The sequence below is a fragment of the Cynocephalus volans genome, chromosome 5, assembly GCF_027409185.1.
Source record: "Cynocephalus volans isolate mCynVol1 chromosome 5, mCynVol1.pri, whole genome shotgun sequence".
In the NCBI taxonomy this organism is placed as follows: Eukaryota; Metazoa; Chordata; class Mammalia; order Dermoptera; family Cynocephalidae; genus Cynocephalus; species Cynocephalus volans.
The window spans coordinates 21158116-21177508 of record NC_084464.1 but is presented as its reverse complement, the minus strand read 5'-3'; the positions used below and the strand labels follow the sequence as shown (position 1 = coordinate 21177508).

The following is a 19393-nucleotide window of genomic DNA, read 5'->3' as shown; positions in this document are numbered from 1 at the left end:
AGAAAATCTGAACACTTCAGGTTTAACAGTTCATTCATTCAATTATTATTTAATGGAAAACCAGCTAAATGCCAGGTGCTGTAATTAAGGCATCCACAGAAGACAGATGATTGAAAATTTTAATCCTGTACTTGAACTGGGCACTCGAGGAAAAAAATATGTACTTTTGATAATGCCTCTCATAGAAATCCTGGTAGCAAATTTATAGGAAGGGATCTAAGATTGGTGCTCATTATGAGAGTAGAAAAAGAACTACTTGATGAATGAGCTTTTCAAAATATCCTTAAATGAAAAAGACAGCTCAAGAAATGGAATGGGAATGAAAAGACAGACCTGGCCAGTTAGTTCAGCTGGTTGGAGCATGGTGCCGATAACATCAGGATTCGATCTCTGTACCCGCCAGTGGCCAAAAACAAAAAGACCTAGGGGTTCTGAGGCATTGAGCTGGGGGAAGCCAAACCCAGCCACAACAGGTAAAAGGCACACCAAAAACATCATTTCTATGCACGCAGTCCATCATAGCCACGACAATTGCTGTTACTGCCGCAAAAGTGACTAGTCTCTACAGCAGCAGTCACGGCCACCATACAGATGGCATGCCACACTCTAAACTTCATTGTCACAAGGAGAGGCACCAGCGGAGACCAAAATAAAAAATAAGAAGAGGTCTTCTCTCTCCACACAGTACATTCCAGCGTAACAGAAGAAGCATCTGATTTATAATAGGGGAGGATTTGATCACACCACTCTCAGTACTGGACAGATCATCTAGGTAACAAACCAACAGAGGATCAGTTAATCTATCAGATGGAGAGAACAAATCTGTGTTTCCTAGAAGGGGGGAAGGAGAGGAGGGGGAGGGGGGAAGGAGAGGAGGGGGAGGGGGGAAGGAGAGGAGGGGGGAAGGAGGGGGAAGGATGAAGAGGGGGAAGGAGGCGGAAGGGGGGAAGGGGAAGGAGGGGGAAGGGGGGAAGGGGAAGGAGGGGGGAAGGGGAAGGAGGGGGGGAAGGGGAAGAAGGGGGAAGGGGAAGGAGGGGGAGGTGGAAGGGGGAAGAGGGGGAGGGGGGAAGGGGGAAGGGGAGGGAGGGGGAGGGGGGAAGGGGGAAGGGGAGGGAGGGGGAGGGGGGAGGGGGGAAGGGGAAGGAGGGGGGAAGGGGAAGGAGGGGGAAGGGGAAGGAGGGGGAGGGGGGAAGGAGAGGAGGGGGAGGGGGGAAGGAGGGGAGGGGGAGGGGGAAGGAGAGGAGGGGGAGGGGGGAAGGAGAGGAGGGGGGAAGGAGGGGGAAGGAGAGGAGGGGGGAAGGAGGGGGAAGGACAAAGAGGGGGAAGGAGGGGGAAGGACAAAGAGGGGGAAGGAGGGGGAGGGGGGAAGGGGAAGGAGGGGGGAAGGGGAAGGAGGGGGGAAGGGGAAGGAGGGGGGAAGGGGAAGGAGGGGGAAGGGGAAGGAGGGGGAAGGGGAAGGAGGGGGAAGGGGAAGGAGGGGGAAGGGGAAGGAGGGGGAAGGGGAAGGATGGGGAGGGGGGAAGGGGAAGAGGAGGAGGGGGAAGGGGAAGGAGGGGGAAGGGGAAGGAGGGGGAGGGGGAGGGGGAAGAGGGGGAGGGGGAAGGGGGAAGAGGGGAGAGGGGAAAGGGGAAGAGGGGGGGGAAGGGGGAAGAGGGGAGGGGGAAGGAGGGGAGGGGGAGGGGGGAGATTGGGTAAGGGGCATAAAGAATAAGTATGATTTGTAACAATGAGTATGCTAAGAAAAAAAAAAACCCTAAAGCACATTTCTGGGCATTTTGCCTAAAATCTTGGGCAAGTTCAACTGATATCCTACAGCAGATGCAGTGAGTGTGCACACTGCCCAGTGATCTCTACTGCTCAGAAATAAACAAAATTCCTCACAGAGGCCAGCCACCAATAAATTTTTTTTTAATTTTAAAATAAAAAGTAATAAATAAAAGAGAGGACACAAAATCAAGATCAGGAAGATATCAAACATGGTTTCTCACAACTCCTAGGTCTTCCACTGTCTCAAGTTCAACTCAGCCTGTGTCAGAACTGGCTAGAGACCAAGGACCTCCAGCCCCCAAACTGCTAGTCAATGCGTTTATGAGCCACAGGAGCTCTAAGGTAAGCTTCTATTTAATATGGATTTCCTTCATATTATGGGTTAAACACTTCACTAAGTTATTGAATTATCAATACCTAGAGTGACTATCTAATGAAAGGAAATTACAAAATAATTTTTTATGCAGTAAAACTTGACTTCTTTCACAACAGTCCAAGCCAGCTTCTATCACCCATTATTAGATGAACAATCCAGTCTTGGTAAATTCTGCTTTAGGATGAAAGAAAGAGCTAATTGCAAGATCAAAAAGAGACAGGCCATAAGTGCTTGGTTACTTTATGTTATTAGTTTTCCACTCATAGGGGAAGAAATTATGGTTCATCTGTAATAAGCACCGTGGACACGGGAAGATCTCAGATGTTGTTAAAGAAAAATAAAACTCATTTACATTAAAGGATACCTCTAGATACACAAAGACATGCAAATGCATACAAAGGAAAAGGTTAGAGAAAAGAGAAAAAACTGTTGCAAGTGGTTACCTCTGCCGGAGGAAGTTAAAGGATGAGGACACCAAAGGGGGACTGTCACTCTCCCATTTCTTTACAAGATTCTGCTTGAATCTTCTGCAGGGGCAAGTCTTTATGTTATGGGGCACAGGTCCAGCTGCCTGCCCCCTTTCAAAAACAAACTCAAGCCACAAAAAATGTTTACATTGTCTAATGCCAAAATAAAAAAATATAAATAAAAAACAAAAACAAACTCAAAAGTCAAATGTTGGTGAAAATGGAAGTCAGCTTTCACTCAGGAATACCAGTGACCTGAGGACAGATGTTGGGCTAACCCATCTGTCCCGTAAACCTGAAGGAGAAGGGACAGAGTAAAGCCAACTCAAAGACTCAGATTTCCTGAGGGGTTTAAAAAGAGGGAGCTGAGAGAACAGAATGTGGGAAATGAAAAGCAGGAGGGAGGGGGGTGTGAGCCTGGGGGCCTGTGTGCAAGGAGCCAGGTGCAAGGTCTCCCCAAGGCTCTGTCTGGTTTCTGCTCCCATCCTTGCTGTTACCTCAGGTCCTGCTTGGGGGTGGAATCAGCACAGCTCTACTGATGTTTTCCTTGCAGATTTTATTAGATCTGATCTTGTCAAAGCATAAGAGAAAAAAGATTCAACATGGCTTTGGAGATTATTGATTAGAGAAATAAAATTCAACCCAGGAAAAGTGAAGGTTAGGGTCTGAATCAGCCAGATATTCCCATTGACTCTTGGGGATTCTTTCCACTACCTGTAAGTTCTGTCATATACGTGTCTTGCCTTGTATAATTCTCTGGCTTCCACAACTATATCCTTTTTCTCAAAGTGCATTAGAACCCTTTTGTAGAAGAGCACTGGAAATTGTATTTGTGTGAGTATGAAAGACTACTTGTTCCTCTTAGTTTCTTTAACATGACCGCTTAACGCAAAGGCTCATAACTTTGTCAGCACCACGCTCTCCCACGTGAGCTAACCGGCCATCCCTATACGGGATCCGAACCCACGGCCTTGGTGTTATCAGCACCACACTCTCCCAAGTGAGCCACGGGCCAGCCCTAAAGTCTCAAAACTTTGTATTGTGGTTTGTAGGATACGGAAAGATGTATACATACTACAACTATAGAATAAAGAAAGGGTGGGAGATGGCCCCGCAGAATTGCAGGGTTCTTATATTTTATGTGAAGTGGCATATTATGAACCCTAAGTAGACTAGGAAAGGTTAAAGATGTATATATTGTTTTTAATATTTTTTGTTGTTTTTTGAAATATATTTTTTGTTTTGTTTTCTTTTTTAGTGGCTGGCCGGTAGAGGGATCTGAATTCTTGATCTTGGTATCACAAGCTGTGCTCTAACCAACTGAGCTAAAGGGATGTATATTTTAATATCTTTAGCAACCACTAAAAAAAAAAAAAATAATGCCAAGAGGTATAGCTAAAAAGTCAATCAAAAATTTAAATGGAATTCTAAATGTCACCTAATCCAAAGAAAGCAGGAAAGAAGAAATGGGGGGAGGGGGAATTGGACAACCAGAAACTCAACAATCTCCAAAGATTTGATGTGTCAGGGATATGGAATATATAGAACTAACACCAGGGAGCACCTAGAGTTTTCCAAGTTCCCTGCTAGGTGCATTACACACAGCATCTTCTCTCATCTTCCATCATTCATTGATGGATTCATGCCTCCAGAGCTCACAACAGGCAAGGTCAAAACCACAACACAAAACCACCTATGAATTAAAGGTAATCATTAATGTGATGTGGACATTCTCTCCCTACAAACCTATTAACCTGGGAAACCACTTTATAAACAGAAGATTGCTTGCAAATGATGTGATTAGCACCTTAGAGTTGTACTCTGGAGAGATCCAGAATTTTTTTTTTTTTTTTTTTTTTACATATGACCAGTAAGGGGATCTTAACCCTTGGCTTGGTGTTGTCAGCACCACGCTCAGCCGGTGAGCGAACCAGCCATCCCTATATAGGATGCGAACCCATGGCCTTGGTGTTATCAGTACCGCAATCTCCCGAGTGAGCCACGGGCTGGCCCTGAGACCAAGAATATTTCATTTGACGTCGGGGACAACCTCAGAGACCTGCTAGCTTCTTGTTCTCCTTTCCCCTTTTGGACCACTGTTTGGCTCTCCTACCCCCTTGACACAACAAAGCAACAAGCAGGATACTTGGTTGTGTATCTCCAGATTTTTCCAAACATTCATACAAAAAGAAACATTTCCACCTTTCCTTATTATAAAAATGGGAATACTAATTTATACCCTTATGCAATTTCATCTCCACCTAATGCATCATCTACACTCTCCAGGTACATACATGTAGGTCTTCTCACTTTTTTGCAGTCCTGTAAAACTCCAGTGTGCAGATGATAGCAAGAAAGGACTCTTTCATTCCTACGAGTTGTTCGTTACACTGCCCCTCCTGCTGAGGAGCCTCGTGCTTTCCTGCCCTAGGACCCTTTATGCTCTTGTTGCCTGGGTGAGGACTGTCCCAGGAGGAGCCAGCACTTCCTTCAGATCTCTTCCCCAGCATCACTGCCTCAGGAAGCCCACCCTCTTTCACCCATAAAATTCCCCTCTCCCCATCCCATAATCCTTTGCCTTAAAAGCTGGCTTTCTTTTTCTTAACAATACTTACAGTTACCTGAAATGATAACATTTGATTATCTCCCTTAAGGGCCATCAATCAATGACTTCAGCTGGCACCAAATAGGTGATAGGTACATATTTGACCAATGAATAAATGAATATATTTTTACAGCTCCCGCAAGTATTGCTGATCTCCTTGGATTGGGATTATTGGCGTAATATGTAGATAAACATTGCCATAGTTTTCTTCTAAAATGGTGAACAAATTTGTACTCTTCATCAACAATGCTTGAGAGTTCGTGTTTCCCCACATCCTCCTGAGTATTATCCATTCAAAAATGTTCCCCAGTGAGAAAAAGACTAATCTCATAGCTGTTTTATTTCATATTCCTTTTGTTACACAAAATGCAAAATGTCACATCTTTACTGGACATTTGTATTTCTTTTTCATTTGATTGTCTGTGTCTATGCTATCATATTCTAAGTTTCTTAACCTCTATTACCCTGCACTAATAGTGTAACACTTAACCTAAAACATAGCGTTAGACAAAATAATTTGAAAGTATATAAGAATATGAATAGCTTACTATGTGCTAAGCACTGTTCTAAGAACATTCCATATATGATCTCATTTAATCCTCTCCCAAATCCCATATCTTAAGTCTGTCAGAGCACTATAACACAATATCATAGACTGGGTAACTTAAATAGTAAATGTTAATTTTTCACAGTTCTGGAGGGTGGGGTGTCCAAGATCAAGATTCTATATCTGTGAGGGCTCACTTTTTCTATCTCTTTCTGTTCCTTATAACAGAATACCTGAAACTAGGTAATTTATAAAGAACAAAGTTTATTTGGCTTACGATTCTGGGATGGCTGCATCTGACGCAGGCCTCAGGCTGCTTCTACTCTTGGCGGAAAGCGGCAGGCAGCCGGCGGGTACAAGCAGACAACATGGTAAGAGGAAGCAAGAGAGAGAGGACATGCCAGAGTCTTTTAAACAACCAGCTCTCATGGGAAGTAACAAAGCAACAACTTGCTCACTACCCACCTCGAGGCTTTAATCTATTCATGATGGATCTCTCCCCATAACCCAAACCACTCCCAACATTGCCAAGTTGGGGATCAGATTTTGATATGAGCTTTGAGGGCCAACACATCCAAACTCTATCAACTGTATTGCAATTTTATGTGTTTGTCTTCCCCACCCAGATGCAGGGACCTAGCACAGATATCTGAGCTGAGACTTCTGCTGGAGTGGCCCCTAACAGGTGCTTAAAAACATATCTTTTCGCAAATGAATGAATGGCATCATCAGCAAATGATCCAATACTAGTGCTTTTTTTTCTTGCAGTTGGCCAGTAGGAAGGCCTGAACCCTTGACCTTGGTGTTACCAGCACCGTGCTCTCCCAAGTGAGCTAACTGACCAACCCAGTACCAGCGCTTTGTGTGTTTCCTTGCACATTTGCTAGCCTGCCGTCCCCGTAGCCCACCCCTGCACCCCACCCTTCAGCCCCCCCACTGTCTGTCTTCAAGTCCTGCTAGTTCAGTCGCGGGCATCCCTTGTGACATGAGACTAGCAGCCTGGCTGTGAGCCCCCTCCCTCCAACCCCCCTCATAGACTACTGGATTTTCTCATCCCCACCCACCATGCATCTGTGACTGTCTTCTAAAATAAATCCAGGCCATTCTGTCTAGTTCTGGGAGCTCTCGCTCAGGTTGGAGGAGGACAAGGTCCACAGAATCTGTGGATCGACTGGGACTGACAGGATCAATGGTGTGGCCATTAGGCTGTGGGTGGTGATTGGAGACATTAGGCAGGTGTCCTTACACCTGTCACACACAGCTGTGTTACTGGCGTGTGTGTCCTGGTGCCCAGCTGGATCCAACCATAAGTGGCTGAAGAGTCCACTCCGTATTGCCCCTTTCTGCTCTGCCTGTGCCAACACACACGTCTTCTCCCACGCCCACCTACATGTCCCATTCCATACTCAGCGTACACTCATGAACATGAAAAGCAGATGACATAGCCTCTGCCTGTCATAAGTCATGTCACAGGAAGGACCCAGTGTGCCCTGCAAGGGCCTCTCCACTGCATCCAGTCTGCTATAGACAGACTCCTGGAGCTGTCTTGTGGGGGAGGGTGAAGAATCAGTGTAGAGCAGGGATAGGATGTGGGGCTTTTTAGTCAACGAGACACAGCATTTTCTTTGGATGATACAGAATTTCCTGACTCAGCAGAGAGATGCACACTAGAGGTGAAGATAGAACAGTGAGAGGATTTCAGTCTCTGACTTTAGCAGGAAGAAGATCACTATATCTCTGGAAGGCTGGCTCTTCCTGGGCTAATCTCTCTCTGACCTTCTACTTCCTCTAGAGCTCAGATGACTTCTTTGGAAAACATGCGTTGGAGTGTGATGGGGAGAGATGGATATGTAAGAAAGTTACACTGCATCATGTAACCACAATGCTGAACTCTGTGAAGCGTAACATAACTGGCAGAGAGTACAAAGCTGCCTTGCCCCTGTGCTGGGACGTGGCCTCTTCTAAGCTGTTGCCAAATATGGCCAAGGGAGTTAAAGGTTGGTTACATCTTGGTACATTTTTTTTTTAAAGCTGTAAAAATAGCTCACTGTATAGCTCACTGGGCTCCCTGACTCTGGATTTTGTGGGCGGGGCTCCGATCACAATCACTCAGCTCTTTTCCCCCAATTACTAACATTATCTTCTAGAATAAAACACTTGCTTTGATTTGTCAGAATGTTAAGTACTTTTACTTGTTCTTATTGAAATCTTTCAAATACAGGTGTTTACATCAGAGGAGGGCTACTCCTGACATGTGTGAGCCCCAGCAAATATTATTTGTGGGGTTTCTATGTAAACAATTTCATGAAAAAAATGTCAGAATTCAGACAGGTGAGAACCACTACACGGCTGCATGGGAACTCAAGCTCAAGGCTCAGGGGCCAATCCCTGAATTTACCCTTTGCCCTGTGCCCCACTTGAGTGAGCGACACTCCAAATCAGGTGTCAGCACCATCTGGTGGCCCAATGTTGCAGGATTCCACAAAAGAAACTACCCCAGCCAATGGAAGCTATCTGTTCTCCTGTGGCCCTCAGGAACCAGGGCACAGCCACGGGGGCCGAGCCAAGATGATCTCACAGACACAAGTGCTGCAGCTTCTGGGGGCATCTGGTCCACCTCTTGACAGGGAGGGTGACTGAAGGTTGGAAAGCACCTTGGTCCATGTCCGTGGCGCCCTGCTGCAATGGCTCTGCCAGTGCTGGCTGGTTCCTGCAAACAGGAGGAGATCTTAGAAAACTTTGACAACAATACTCTAAGAGCACTTGCCTGGGTCTAGGGGCTCTACTGCATCTGAGTCTTTCCCTTCCACTTTAAAACTGTATTTCTGATTGTAAAAATCAATGCCTGTGTATGAGAAAATATTTTTAAATTACAAAAAATTCCCTGGAATCTCACCACTAAAATATTAGCAATTCATTTACTCATTCAGCTGTTAATTAAGTGGCTCCTTTATACCAGGCACTGTGCTGGGCACTGTGAATAGAACTACATATGAGACACATACAGTCCTTTACCTCCATGAAGTTTGCACTCTAGCAGGTTGGTACTATTTTTAATTATTAATTTTAAAATGTTTAAATTATAAAAATTCACTTACATGATTTGAATTTAAGAGGTACAAAAAGAGTATACAATTTAAAAAACTCCTAGTTCCTACCCATTTTCTTCCTCTGGAGGCAACCAAATTTATATAGATGATAAAATACATAAAAGCATGCATACTCTTTTTCTCCCCTTTTATTTAAAGCAAATAGCATACAAAACACAAACCATTTAATACATATGTATCTAAGCTTTTCAACTAAAATATATCTTGGAATTTATTCCATGAGTTCATGAAGAGTTTCCTTTCTTATAGTTACATAATGTTTAGTCAAATATCATATTTAACAAGTTCCCCCTGGTGGAAGTTTTAATTTATTTTCAAACTTTTTCACAATATGCTGCATTAGTACGCTTGCATGTATATTATCTTGTAAATGTGACTATATCATAAAATACCCTTAGCAATGGAATTGCTGCATCAAAGGGTAAGTGAATTCATAGTTTTTTATTTTTTATTTTTGGCTTCTGGCTGGTACGGGGATCTGAACCCTTGACCTGGGTGTTACAAGGCCACTCTCTAACCAGCTGGGCTACCAGGCAGATACCAAACTTGTAATTCTGATAGGTTGCCAAATTGTTTTCAATGAATTCTGTACCAAATAACACTGCAGCTAGCAACGTTTGAGAACCCTGAAGGTTAGTGACACCTTGATAGATTCCCTTCCAGGCTTATTTTGCTTTAACAATCTTGGAATCATGTGGCACATACTGTTTTATCTTTTTTCCTTTGCAAAACTATTTCATTCTCCAAATACAATAAAGCGACTGTCTCTTTCTATAAACCTTGAAACCTGCACTGAAGCTAAGGTTGTAAAATGCTGAGCTTGTTTTAACTTCCTTTTATATTCCATTTTCACATATTGAAAGCTAGTGAATCCAAATATTTAGCATCCAGGACTTTGCCAGCTCACCAGTCATACTTCTGCTCAAAGCCTCCAGGCCAGGCCGCAGCACAGGTCACTCCTCTGTGCACTGACTGAGGGAAGTAGCAGACGTGAGCAGCAGGGCACTCTCGGGGGTGAGGGAGCCTCTAGGGTTCAGGAGACATTGTTTCCTGTCATTAGAGTGAGTGCTCTAGGATGGAAAACAGGAGAGAAGGGACATGCTGTTTAAAATCCAGTGGTTAGCACCTTTCACCTAACTTTCCCCAGATCTAGGCAGGCACACACTCACACAACCTAGGAAAATGATGTTGCCTTCATTTATATCTTATTTTTAAATCCAAAAACGTTCAGAAATATTGCTTGCCCATAAATACTTCCCTGAATTCTTTAAATTACGTACTTTTAAAAAAAGACTTTATTTTTAAGAGCAGTTTTAAGTTTGCGGCAACATCGAGCAGAAGGATTTGCCTCTCACGGATTTGTCACCCATTTTCCCCTGGGTGATAGAGCCGCCAAAGATTACTCAAAGCCCATCTCTTCTGAGCAGTGAGAAGCCCCAAAAAGGGGTTAATCTCCCGGAACCCTCAAGAGAGAGGCATTCCTTCCATTTGGGAAATTAACCATGAATTGGGGTTCTCTTCCCACATTTATTCCCCAGACCAGGAAGTTTCAGGAAGAGAACATAGGTGGGGTTTTTGCTAAGTATAGTTTAACAAGTTTAACAATAGAAGCTGGTAACACTCAGTAAGACAAGCAAGGTGACATTCCATAATGCAATTTGCAAGAAGTGAAGTTGATCCACCAACAAAAGCTTGATTTTAACAAACATTCTCTTCTTACAGTAATTTCCCAGTATCTTTACATATCAATCAGTAACCTGTTTTTGAGCCAGCAACTTTGTTGTGTTACAATTCATTATCTTACAACAGAGACTATAGCCTGGGGAAAATTTCCTGTCTTTTGCAAGGTTAACATTTGAAACTGCAAGGTTTGGTAAACTAGGCCCTGTGAAATACATTTGCTTTATGTATACTCCAAATCTCCCCGGTCTTATTTATTTAATGGAAAAAGCAAAAGCTATAGATCAGGTTTTCACAGTTAAGACAAAAGCATTTAAAGCAAAGTTAGTATCCTTTTGCATGGCAAGTCTTTTTAATTTACTTCAGGTGAGGACTGATGATGTCATCATCTCTCAGCTGTTGCATAGGCATCATTCCAGGTGCCGTGAATTAGGTGTAATTACCAATAGTTGAAATGCCAGAATGGGATTCTGCTCCTTATAGTAGTTGATTCTGAGTCCAGAGAGTTTGTTAATGTTCACCTGTCCAGGACATTACTGCTTCCAAAGCATCTATTCTTTTGTATAATTTTTGATCAATTACAAGTCTTTTGTTCAGGAACAGGATTTCTCATCCAAGTTACAAACACCCTCTTTAAGGCCAGGAAAATTTAGAGACCTACTTTTGTAGAGAAGATGTTATTTCCCCCTTAATAATCAAGGCATTCCTCATAAAAGCACTGATGATCAATATCTTGATTGAAAAGGTCTTTTCTTTGTATAAATCCCACAGTGCTGGGAAGGCTCATCCACAGGTGGTGTTCTGCCCCACATGGGGGGGGGGGACGGAGATGAACAGCAGGATGAAACAGCAGTTAGGCCAAATTAAGGCAACACGAAAGAGGGGTCAGCAGCTTAGAAGAGAAATGCTATCTTATAGCCAAAGTTTTAAATTATATCCTGTCAGAGTTAATCTTCATTGAACTTATAAAAATAGCCACATTGCCATAATAATGATAAGGATACTTAAAAGTTATTAAATTTGGAGTGGATCAAATAGGGAGAAAACAAAGGCTTTTACTTCTGTTTTAAATGATATTTTACCAAACTTGTCAGTTATAGATAGCTTAAGAGAGAGTTTTCTTTTAGATTTGGAAAACAAAACAGTAAGAGAACCAGCAGTGTTTCAAAATAAGGAAATTGTAAAAACCCATAATTCTTTTTAATTAGTTCACTAATTAACTTTTGTCGTGTTGACCTTTGTGAACAATTTCACAAACCCATCAGTTTCTTTATTAGAATTTTGGAAATTAATTTAAAGGTATGAACTCAAGGTTTGTTAGGAAGCTGTACCTAATTTAACGTTTAAGATTATAATTGAACCAAGATTATGACCAGTAGCATTTATATCAAGACCCAGATTTTAGGAACCTTACAAGATTTTAGAACACATATCCATAACACCGTCAGTAATGACAATGCTTTCCCATATAGGCTAATTTATTAAATAAGCCAATGAGTTCTGATATATTTTTTATATATCCTTTGAGAAGCCCCAGAGCCCTTGGAACTCCTCAAAGTCAGTTTAAACCAAAAGGTTGGGCTTTCAGAATTTAGTTTTGTTAAGTTTTGTCAAATAACAAAAGGCTTAAAACATTTAATTGAATAAGATCATGAATTACTGCAAAAAATAAAACTAAAGTGACAAAGAGTTTCAAAGGCAGAGAGCACAAGAAATTATCATGCACAACTTAAGAGACCTCTGGAAAAGACAAATGTAATCTTGTTTGATTAGTAAACCCAGGCAGCGATGTGTGCTGATAAGAACATTTTTATGCACTCAGGTTAGTAAGTAGACATCCATTTATCAGAGCAAATTATACAAAGCCCAGTTTGAATTTTAGCTGTTTTTACCAAATACATATTTATGGTTTCCCAGCCAAAAACTTGGTGTATTAGATCTATACCCTTATCAGTTAATGTTAACTAGAGCCTATGAGATATTGGGCATAAGTCTCCTTTCACTAGCCATTTTGGGTCCCAGGTTTCCACATGGCATTTAGAGCCAAGTGGAATCCAGAGAGGCAGAGGGCAGTATTCACAAAGATAATGTCTTAAAGATATTGTTTCTCCCAGCATGGCCAGGAGGCAGAGCTGAGATAACAAAGAGACATACTGACCTAGAGCCAAATTTAGGTAAAAGGTTTAAATGAAATTTTGAAAATATATTTATTAAAACTTTAGAAAATTTAAGTCATGTGAACTTAAAAAGTATACTTAGTTACTTAATGAGCATGCATTAATTATAAGCCAATTTGGTACCACGGAGAAAACACAATTACACATATAGACATGAACATATAAATACAGCTTACACATGCATATATGCAGACATAAACAACAAGAACAAACAAGGATGTTATAGGTTTTGTTCAAGATGTTTAAAAAAAGCTCACTAGTAAAAAGGACAGTCAGGTTTAGTTTTTTTTTTTTTTTTTTTAAAGACTTATCGGTGAGGCCTCACCATGTTTTAAAGAAAGCAAGGTAACGAATTTACATTGTAAAGCAAAGTATGCAAGCCTTTTCAAGAAGAGGCAGAGAAAGTTTTCTTTAAAAAAAAAAAATGGCATAGAACTTTACCAGAGGATTTTGTGACGAAATACATAGATGAGCCTAGAAGAAAATTTAGAAGTCTGTTTAAGATAAACAGCTGGATGCCAGAAAATTTGAGACCATTTAGTTAAACAGGTAGATTTTAGTTTAGTTTTTGCGTCTCAAATGAGTTACTGAGCTTAAGGGCTGAGCTATTGAAAGCTATTTGACTGCTGAAGTTTTTTTAATTTGCCCCGGGCCAATTTGGAGCTATTATTTTCATTACTGGTGGGCTCATGTAGGTCGGAGTGGAGGTGGTTGTTGGCACCATCATCACTGGTGGTCTGATGTGTACCATCCCCAGTGATATGGATTGAGGTGTGATGGCCAGACATTGAGATTTTGGGATCAGACTCAACTCCTTGTCTGGTTTGGGGTTCCACATAAGGTTCAACAGCCTTAGCAGGAATCCATAGTAGGCCTGTGGGTCAAAGAACAGACGCAGACCCACCCTCTCCCCCATGTTAACAATCTGACAGGTCTCAACCACTGCGGTCCCATTGGCAGGTGGTAGAATAAAACCAAGGGTCTAGGTCTCTTTTTAGGAAGTATAAAGTGTTGTTCTGTGGCCGTTAATTTTGGGGAATTACAGTTTAAAAATTGTAGTGTAAACAGAGCTTTAAGGACCTGTTCATGATGGGCCAGTCATATCTACATTACCCCTCTTTTGTTTATGTATTTGAGATTTAGGAAGGCCATTAGTTCCTTCAACAATTGTCTGGCCAGTGGGGTTAAATGGCATTCCTGTGACATGTTTAATGTTCCAGTTATCACAGAATACTTGAAAGACTTTGGAGGTGTAAGCTGGTCTATTATCTGCCTTAATTTGATTTGGAATCCTCATGGTGGCAAAGGCAGAAAGACAATGTTTTTTTTAAACATGTTTAGCAGTTTCTCCTGTTTGGGCAGTGGCATGAATAAGACCAGAGTAAGTATCAACAGTAACATGTAAATATCTAAGACATCTGAAAGAGGAATAACGAGTGACTTCCATTTGCCAAATTTCATTACCTTTTATTTCTCGAGGATTAACTCCTCCAGGGAAATTAGATTTAGAAACCTCTGACAATCAGGACAAGCATGAACAATATCTTGAGCTTGCCTGTAAGAGATCTGATGCATGTTAGACAAAGCTCGTGCACCCTGATGAAAAAACTGATGAGAATAAACAGCTTTCCATAAAACATTATTATACATAACAAAGTGATCAGCCATATCATTTGCAATTGATAAAGGGCCAGAAAGAGCAGGATTAATAATATCAGGATCATACCCAGCAAGTACTTGACAACAGTGTTTTCCCCTAGTGAGTAAATGAATACATTGCTCTAATTTAGTATGTAGTTTCTTTTTTTGTTGATGGGGTAAGAAAATCCATTCAATGATTCCTATGTGAGGAAGAAATTGGCAAAGCAAACCTGTGGGACAATGTGGGGTGTTTAGAATAATGAAATGAATGACTTGACATTTAACAATATGTGTTAATTGTGTGGAATGTAAAAAGGATTCAATCTGTTTTAATTCTAATTTTGCTTCTTCAGATAATAATGAGGGGAGGACAGATCAGGGTCTCCATTCAAGGTATTAAACAAATGTTGTAATTGATAAGTGGGAATGCCCATAGAAGGGCGGAGCCAGTTAATGTGGCCAAGTAATTTTTGTAAGTCAGTTAGAGTAAAAGGCTCCTGAATATGGAAAGGTATACTTTGTGGCCGCATATTTCTGAGTGATTAAAAAAACAAGGTATTTCCAAGGCTCCTTTTTTTGAATTTTATCTGGAGCTACTTGTAAACCAGCATTATTAACTCTTTTGATTAAATGTAAATAAACTTGTGATAGTAGTTCTGGACTGTCATGAGCATTGCCAATTTGTCTAGTTATAGCATCTTGAAGATGATTAATAAAATCTATACAAGGCTCAGTGGGTCCCTGTCTAACAGTAGCAAAAGATTTAGTGAGAGTATTCCAGGGACTATGTGATGGCTCTAAATGTCCCATTTGTAACTGTTGTTTAACAAGTAAAGCAGCTTGATTTAATTTCTCCCCTTTAAGAGGCCACTGTTCCACCCAAACTGGAGGACCAGGGCTCCATTATATTTTGAATGGTGGGACTGTGGTCGTGGCCATCATGATGGATTTTGAAGATGTCCCAATATAAACATCCCATTGAGCAAGGAAGTCTCAGCCCCATAGAGTTCGAGGGAGATCTGGAACTTAACGCATAATGGAGGCAGTTTGTCCCTCGGGGGCCAGTACACAACAAAGGATTTTTACTTTGATAAGGGATTTTGAACCCGCCTAATCCAGTAAGTGTAACTGGTGAAGAAGTCACTTTCCATAATGGAGTCCAATCCTTTTTAGCACTTACGGTAACATCAGCTTCCGAATCTGTGGAACCTACTAAAAAGCATATGTACTTCACAGGGCCTGGTTTTCCAAAGCCTTGCAGTTTCAAATACTGACCTTGTGGAGGACTGGAAATTTCCCTCAGGCTGTAAGTCTCTGTTACAAGATAAGGATTGTCGCACAGCAGGTTGCTGGCTCAAAGACAGACTAGTTACTGATTGTTACGTGAAGATACTGAGAAAGCGCTGTTAAGAAGGAATGTTTGCTAAGATCAAACTGTTGTTTATAGGACCACTTAATTGCCTTACTAGAATGTCATCTGGCTTGTTTCACTGAAAGTTACCAGCCTATACTGTTAAACTATAACCCCACCTATGTCTCTTCCTGTAACTTCCTGGTCTGGAAAATAAATGCAGGAAGAGAACCCCAATTCAGCGTTAATTTCCCAAGGAAGGAATGCCTCTCTCTTGAGGGTTCCAGGAGAGTAACCACTTCAGGGCCTCTCACTGCTCAGAAGAGATGGGCTTTGAGTAATCCTTTGCATCTCCGTCACCGAGGGGAAGTGGGGTGACAAATCCATGGAGGGCAAAGCAACACAAAGCAACATGAATCTGTAATTAATTTTTGTTCAACAGATAATGTCAACAGTGGCTGAGTCTTATCTAATCTTTGTATCCAAAACGCATCAGGGAAAGCAAGAGGTTGAAGTTTAGATTTTGTTTCAGGAATTTTGTCCTGAGCCTTTATGGCTGCTCTAGTTGTCTGATCAAGTAACATGTCCATCCATGCTAATTTGAACCTCATTTCATAAATTTTCGAGTGACATAGCACATAAGGCTTCCCGTTATTCTTGTAGCCATATAGCATATTGAGCAAGAGTTAAAGCACTTTTCCCAAGTGTTTTCCAATCCCAAGGGGTCATATTATACCCATTAGCAATTCATTCTAAACATTCCTTAGTAAAAGTACTATGTAAGCCATTTTCTGTGATGCTCTTTTTGAATCTTTCAAACAAGGAGACTGGGAGGTTTTCATGTCTCAACTGAGTCCCAGGTTCTTTTTTTTTTTTTTTTTTTTTGTCTGTTTTGTGACCGGCACTCAGCCAGTGAGTGCACCGGCCATTCCTATATAGGATCCGAACCCGTGGTGGGAGCGTCGCCATGCTCCCAGCGCCATGCTCCCAGGGCCGCGCTCTCCCGAGTGCGCCACAGGCTCGGCCCGAGTCCCAGGTTCTTACAACGGAAAAGACATGATGAGCATCAACTCCCATGTTATGTCCCTCTTTAAGACAGGACTCCATCAAGGGAACAAACGAATTGTTTGCCTAAAAGGTGGAGGTGGGGGGAGAGAAGGAGGAGGCGGCAGTGAGGATTGTTTTTCATCCTCTTTAATGGCATAAACACATTTTTGCCTTTTGTTAAGGTTCTGAATAATTTTTAAAGCAATTCGACAAAATTTCCAAACCATTATAATCAATAATAATTTAGTTAGATGACAGTTACTTTATAACCTACTGCCTTTAGGAGACATAGAAGGACTGAACTATGCTGAACTTCCCTCTTAGACAGTAAACTACACATAATCGCAAGGATAGATAGAAAATTGAGAGAGTAAGAAAGCAAACAAGCTAAAAATAATGTCTGACATAAGAAACACTCAAATATTAGTATTATTACTGTCTCTTGGACTCCAACTTCTTCCCCTCTAGGGCAAACTACACAGATGAAACTACCACCACTGTTACTGCGAATTGTAAGCATCAATTGTATATAATTTTTAAATATTTCTACAACAGTATGTCTTCAACAGGAGCTCTCTTGGGTGACCACTTTGGCACCTCATGCTCATTTCCACCCTGTACTGTATTAATACATTGATAAGATGTCGTTTCTCTCCAACTTGACCTATAGATTCAATAGAACTACCTTGACAAGCTGATTCTGAAACTTATAAGGAAATACAGGGGATCTAAAACAGCCAAAACAATTTTGAAAAAGAACAACTCTTGTACAACCTACACAATTGGCATAAGGATAGACATATATGAGGGTACTTCAAAAAGTTCATGAAAAAATAGAATTGAAAGATAAAATGAATCCTTCCATGCACCTTTTGAATACCTTTATATCTGTCTATCCTTATGTCAATTGTGTAGGTTGTGCAAATCCTTCCATGAACTTTCTGAAGCACCCCCATAGGTCAATGGAACAGAATAGAGTCCAGAATAAACCCATACATATAGGATAAACTGATTTTCAACACAGGTATCAAGGTAACTTAATGAGGAAAGGACAGCCTTTTCAATCAATGATACTAGAACAGTCAGATATCCTTATGTTTTTTAAAAAAACAAACTAAAAAACCAACAAAAAACCCAACCTTGACCTTTAACTCAAACCATACACAAAACTACCTCAAAGTGGATCACAGACCTAAAGGTGAAACCTAAAATGTAAAACTACTAGAATACAGGAGAAAAATCTTTGTGACCTTGGGGTAGGCAACAATTTCTTACAGGTATGTGAGGTAAGGCATATGTTAATTAGCTCGATTTAGCCATTCCAAAATATATAGTATTTCAAAACATCATGTTGTACACCGTCAATACATACAATTTTTATGTCTATTAAAAACACAAATAAATTTTTAAATTTTTAAAATAAAAATGTCATACTTTTAAAAAATTGATAAATGGAACTTATCAAATTTAATCAAAATATAAAACAAATGATAATTCAAAGTGAAAAGGCAGGCCACAGATTAGAAGAAAATATTTACAAAACATATATCTGATAAAGGACTTGTACCCAGAATACATAAAGAATTGTTACAACTTGATACCAAAAAGAAAAGTTTTTTTTTTTTTTAAGATGGTGATAGAGTTTGGATGTCCCACCAAGACTCACGTGGAAATCTGTTCCCTAATGTGGCAGTGTTGGGAGCTTTTTGAGCCAGGGGGGCGGATCCCTCATGAATGGATTAATGCTCTCCACAGGTGGGGGGATTAATGAGTGAGATCTTGCTCTGTTAGTTCCTGCAAGAGCTGGTTGTCTGAAAGACACTGGCACATCCCCTCCTCTCTTCTCTTTCTCCTCTCCCCTCCCCTCTCCCCTCTCCCTCTTGTTGGCCATGTGATCTGCTTGTACCCACTGCCACTGCCCGCCCCTTTCCACCAGGAGTAGAAGCAGCCTGAGGCCTGTGCCAGAAGCAGCTGTCCCAGAATTGTAAGCCAAATAAACCTCTGTTCTTTATAAATTACCCAGTCTCAGGTATTTCTGTTACAGCAATACAAATGGACTAATACAGATGGGCAAAAATATTTGAATAGATACTTTACCACAGAAGACAGAAAGAATGGCAAATGACACACGAAAAGATGCTGAAAAGCATTAGTTATTAAGGAAATGCAAATCAAAACCATCAAAAAGAGGTCACTACCCATCCTGTGGAATGCCTAAAATTAAGCATGGACAACACCAAATGTTAGTGATTAATGTGAAGTAACTGGAACTCTTGCACATGGCTGTCTGACAGTTTCTTGTAAAATTACCCAAAAGAAATGAAAGCATATGTCCACACCAAGATTTGTAACTGAATGTTAATAGCAGTGTTAATAGGTAAGATCTGGAAACAACCCTAATGTCTATCAATAAGTAAATGTATAAACAAATGATATTTTCATACAAGAAAATGCTCTCCAAAAAGAATGAATTACTTATTTACACAACACAGATGGACTTCAAAAGCATTCTGCGAGGTGAAAGAAGTCAAACACAAAAAGCATACTGTATGATTCCATTTACCTCAAATTCTAGAAAGGTATAATTATGGCTGGAAAGCAGTTCAGATGCTACCAGGGGCTTAA

At 41.1% G+C, this 19393-nt stretch overlaps 1 long non-coding RNA gene across 4 annotated transcripts in view; it reads right to left on the bottom strand.

Annotated features, from left to right (window-relative positions):
* LOC134378064 (uncharacterized) overlaps positions 1-19393 on the bottom strand; it is a 38913-nt gene that overhangs the window by 8933 nt on the left and 10587 nt on the right. For all 4 annotated transcript variants that reach the window (XR_010023610.1, XR_010023609.1, XR_010023612.1 and 1 more), the window contains exons 2-4: positions 9780-9942; positions 8341-8472; positions 6040-6081 (exon numbers count right to left, since the gene is read on the bottom strand). This is a non-coding gene — a long non-coding RNA (uncharacterized LOC134378064). The remainder of the gene's footprint in view (positions 1-6039; positions 6082-8340; positions 8473-9779; positions 9943-19393) is intronic.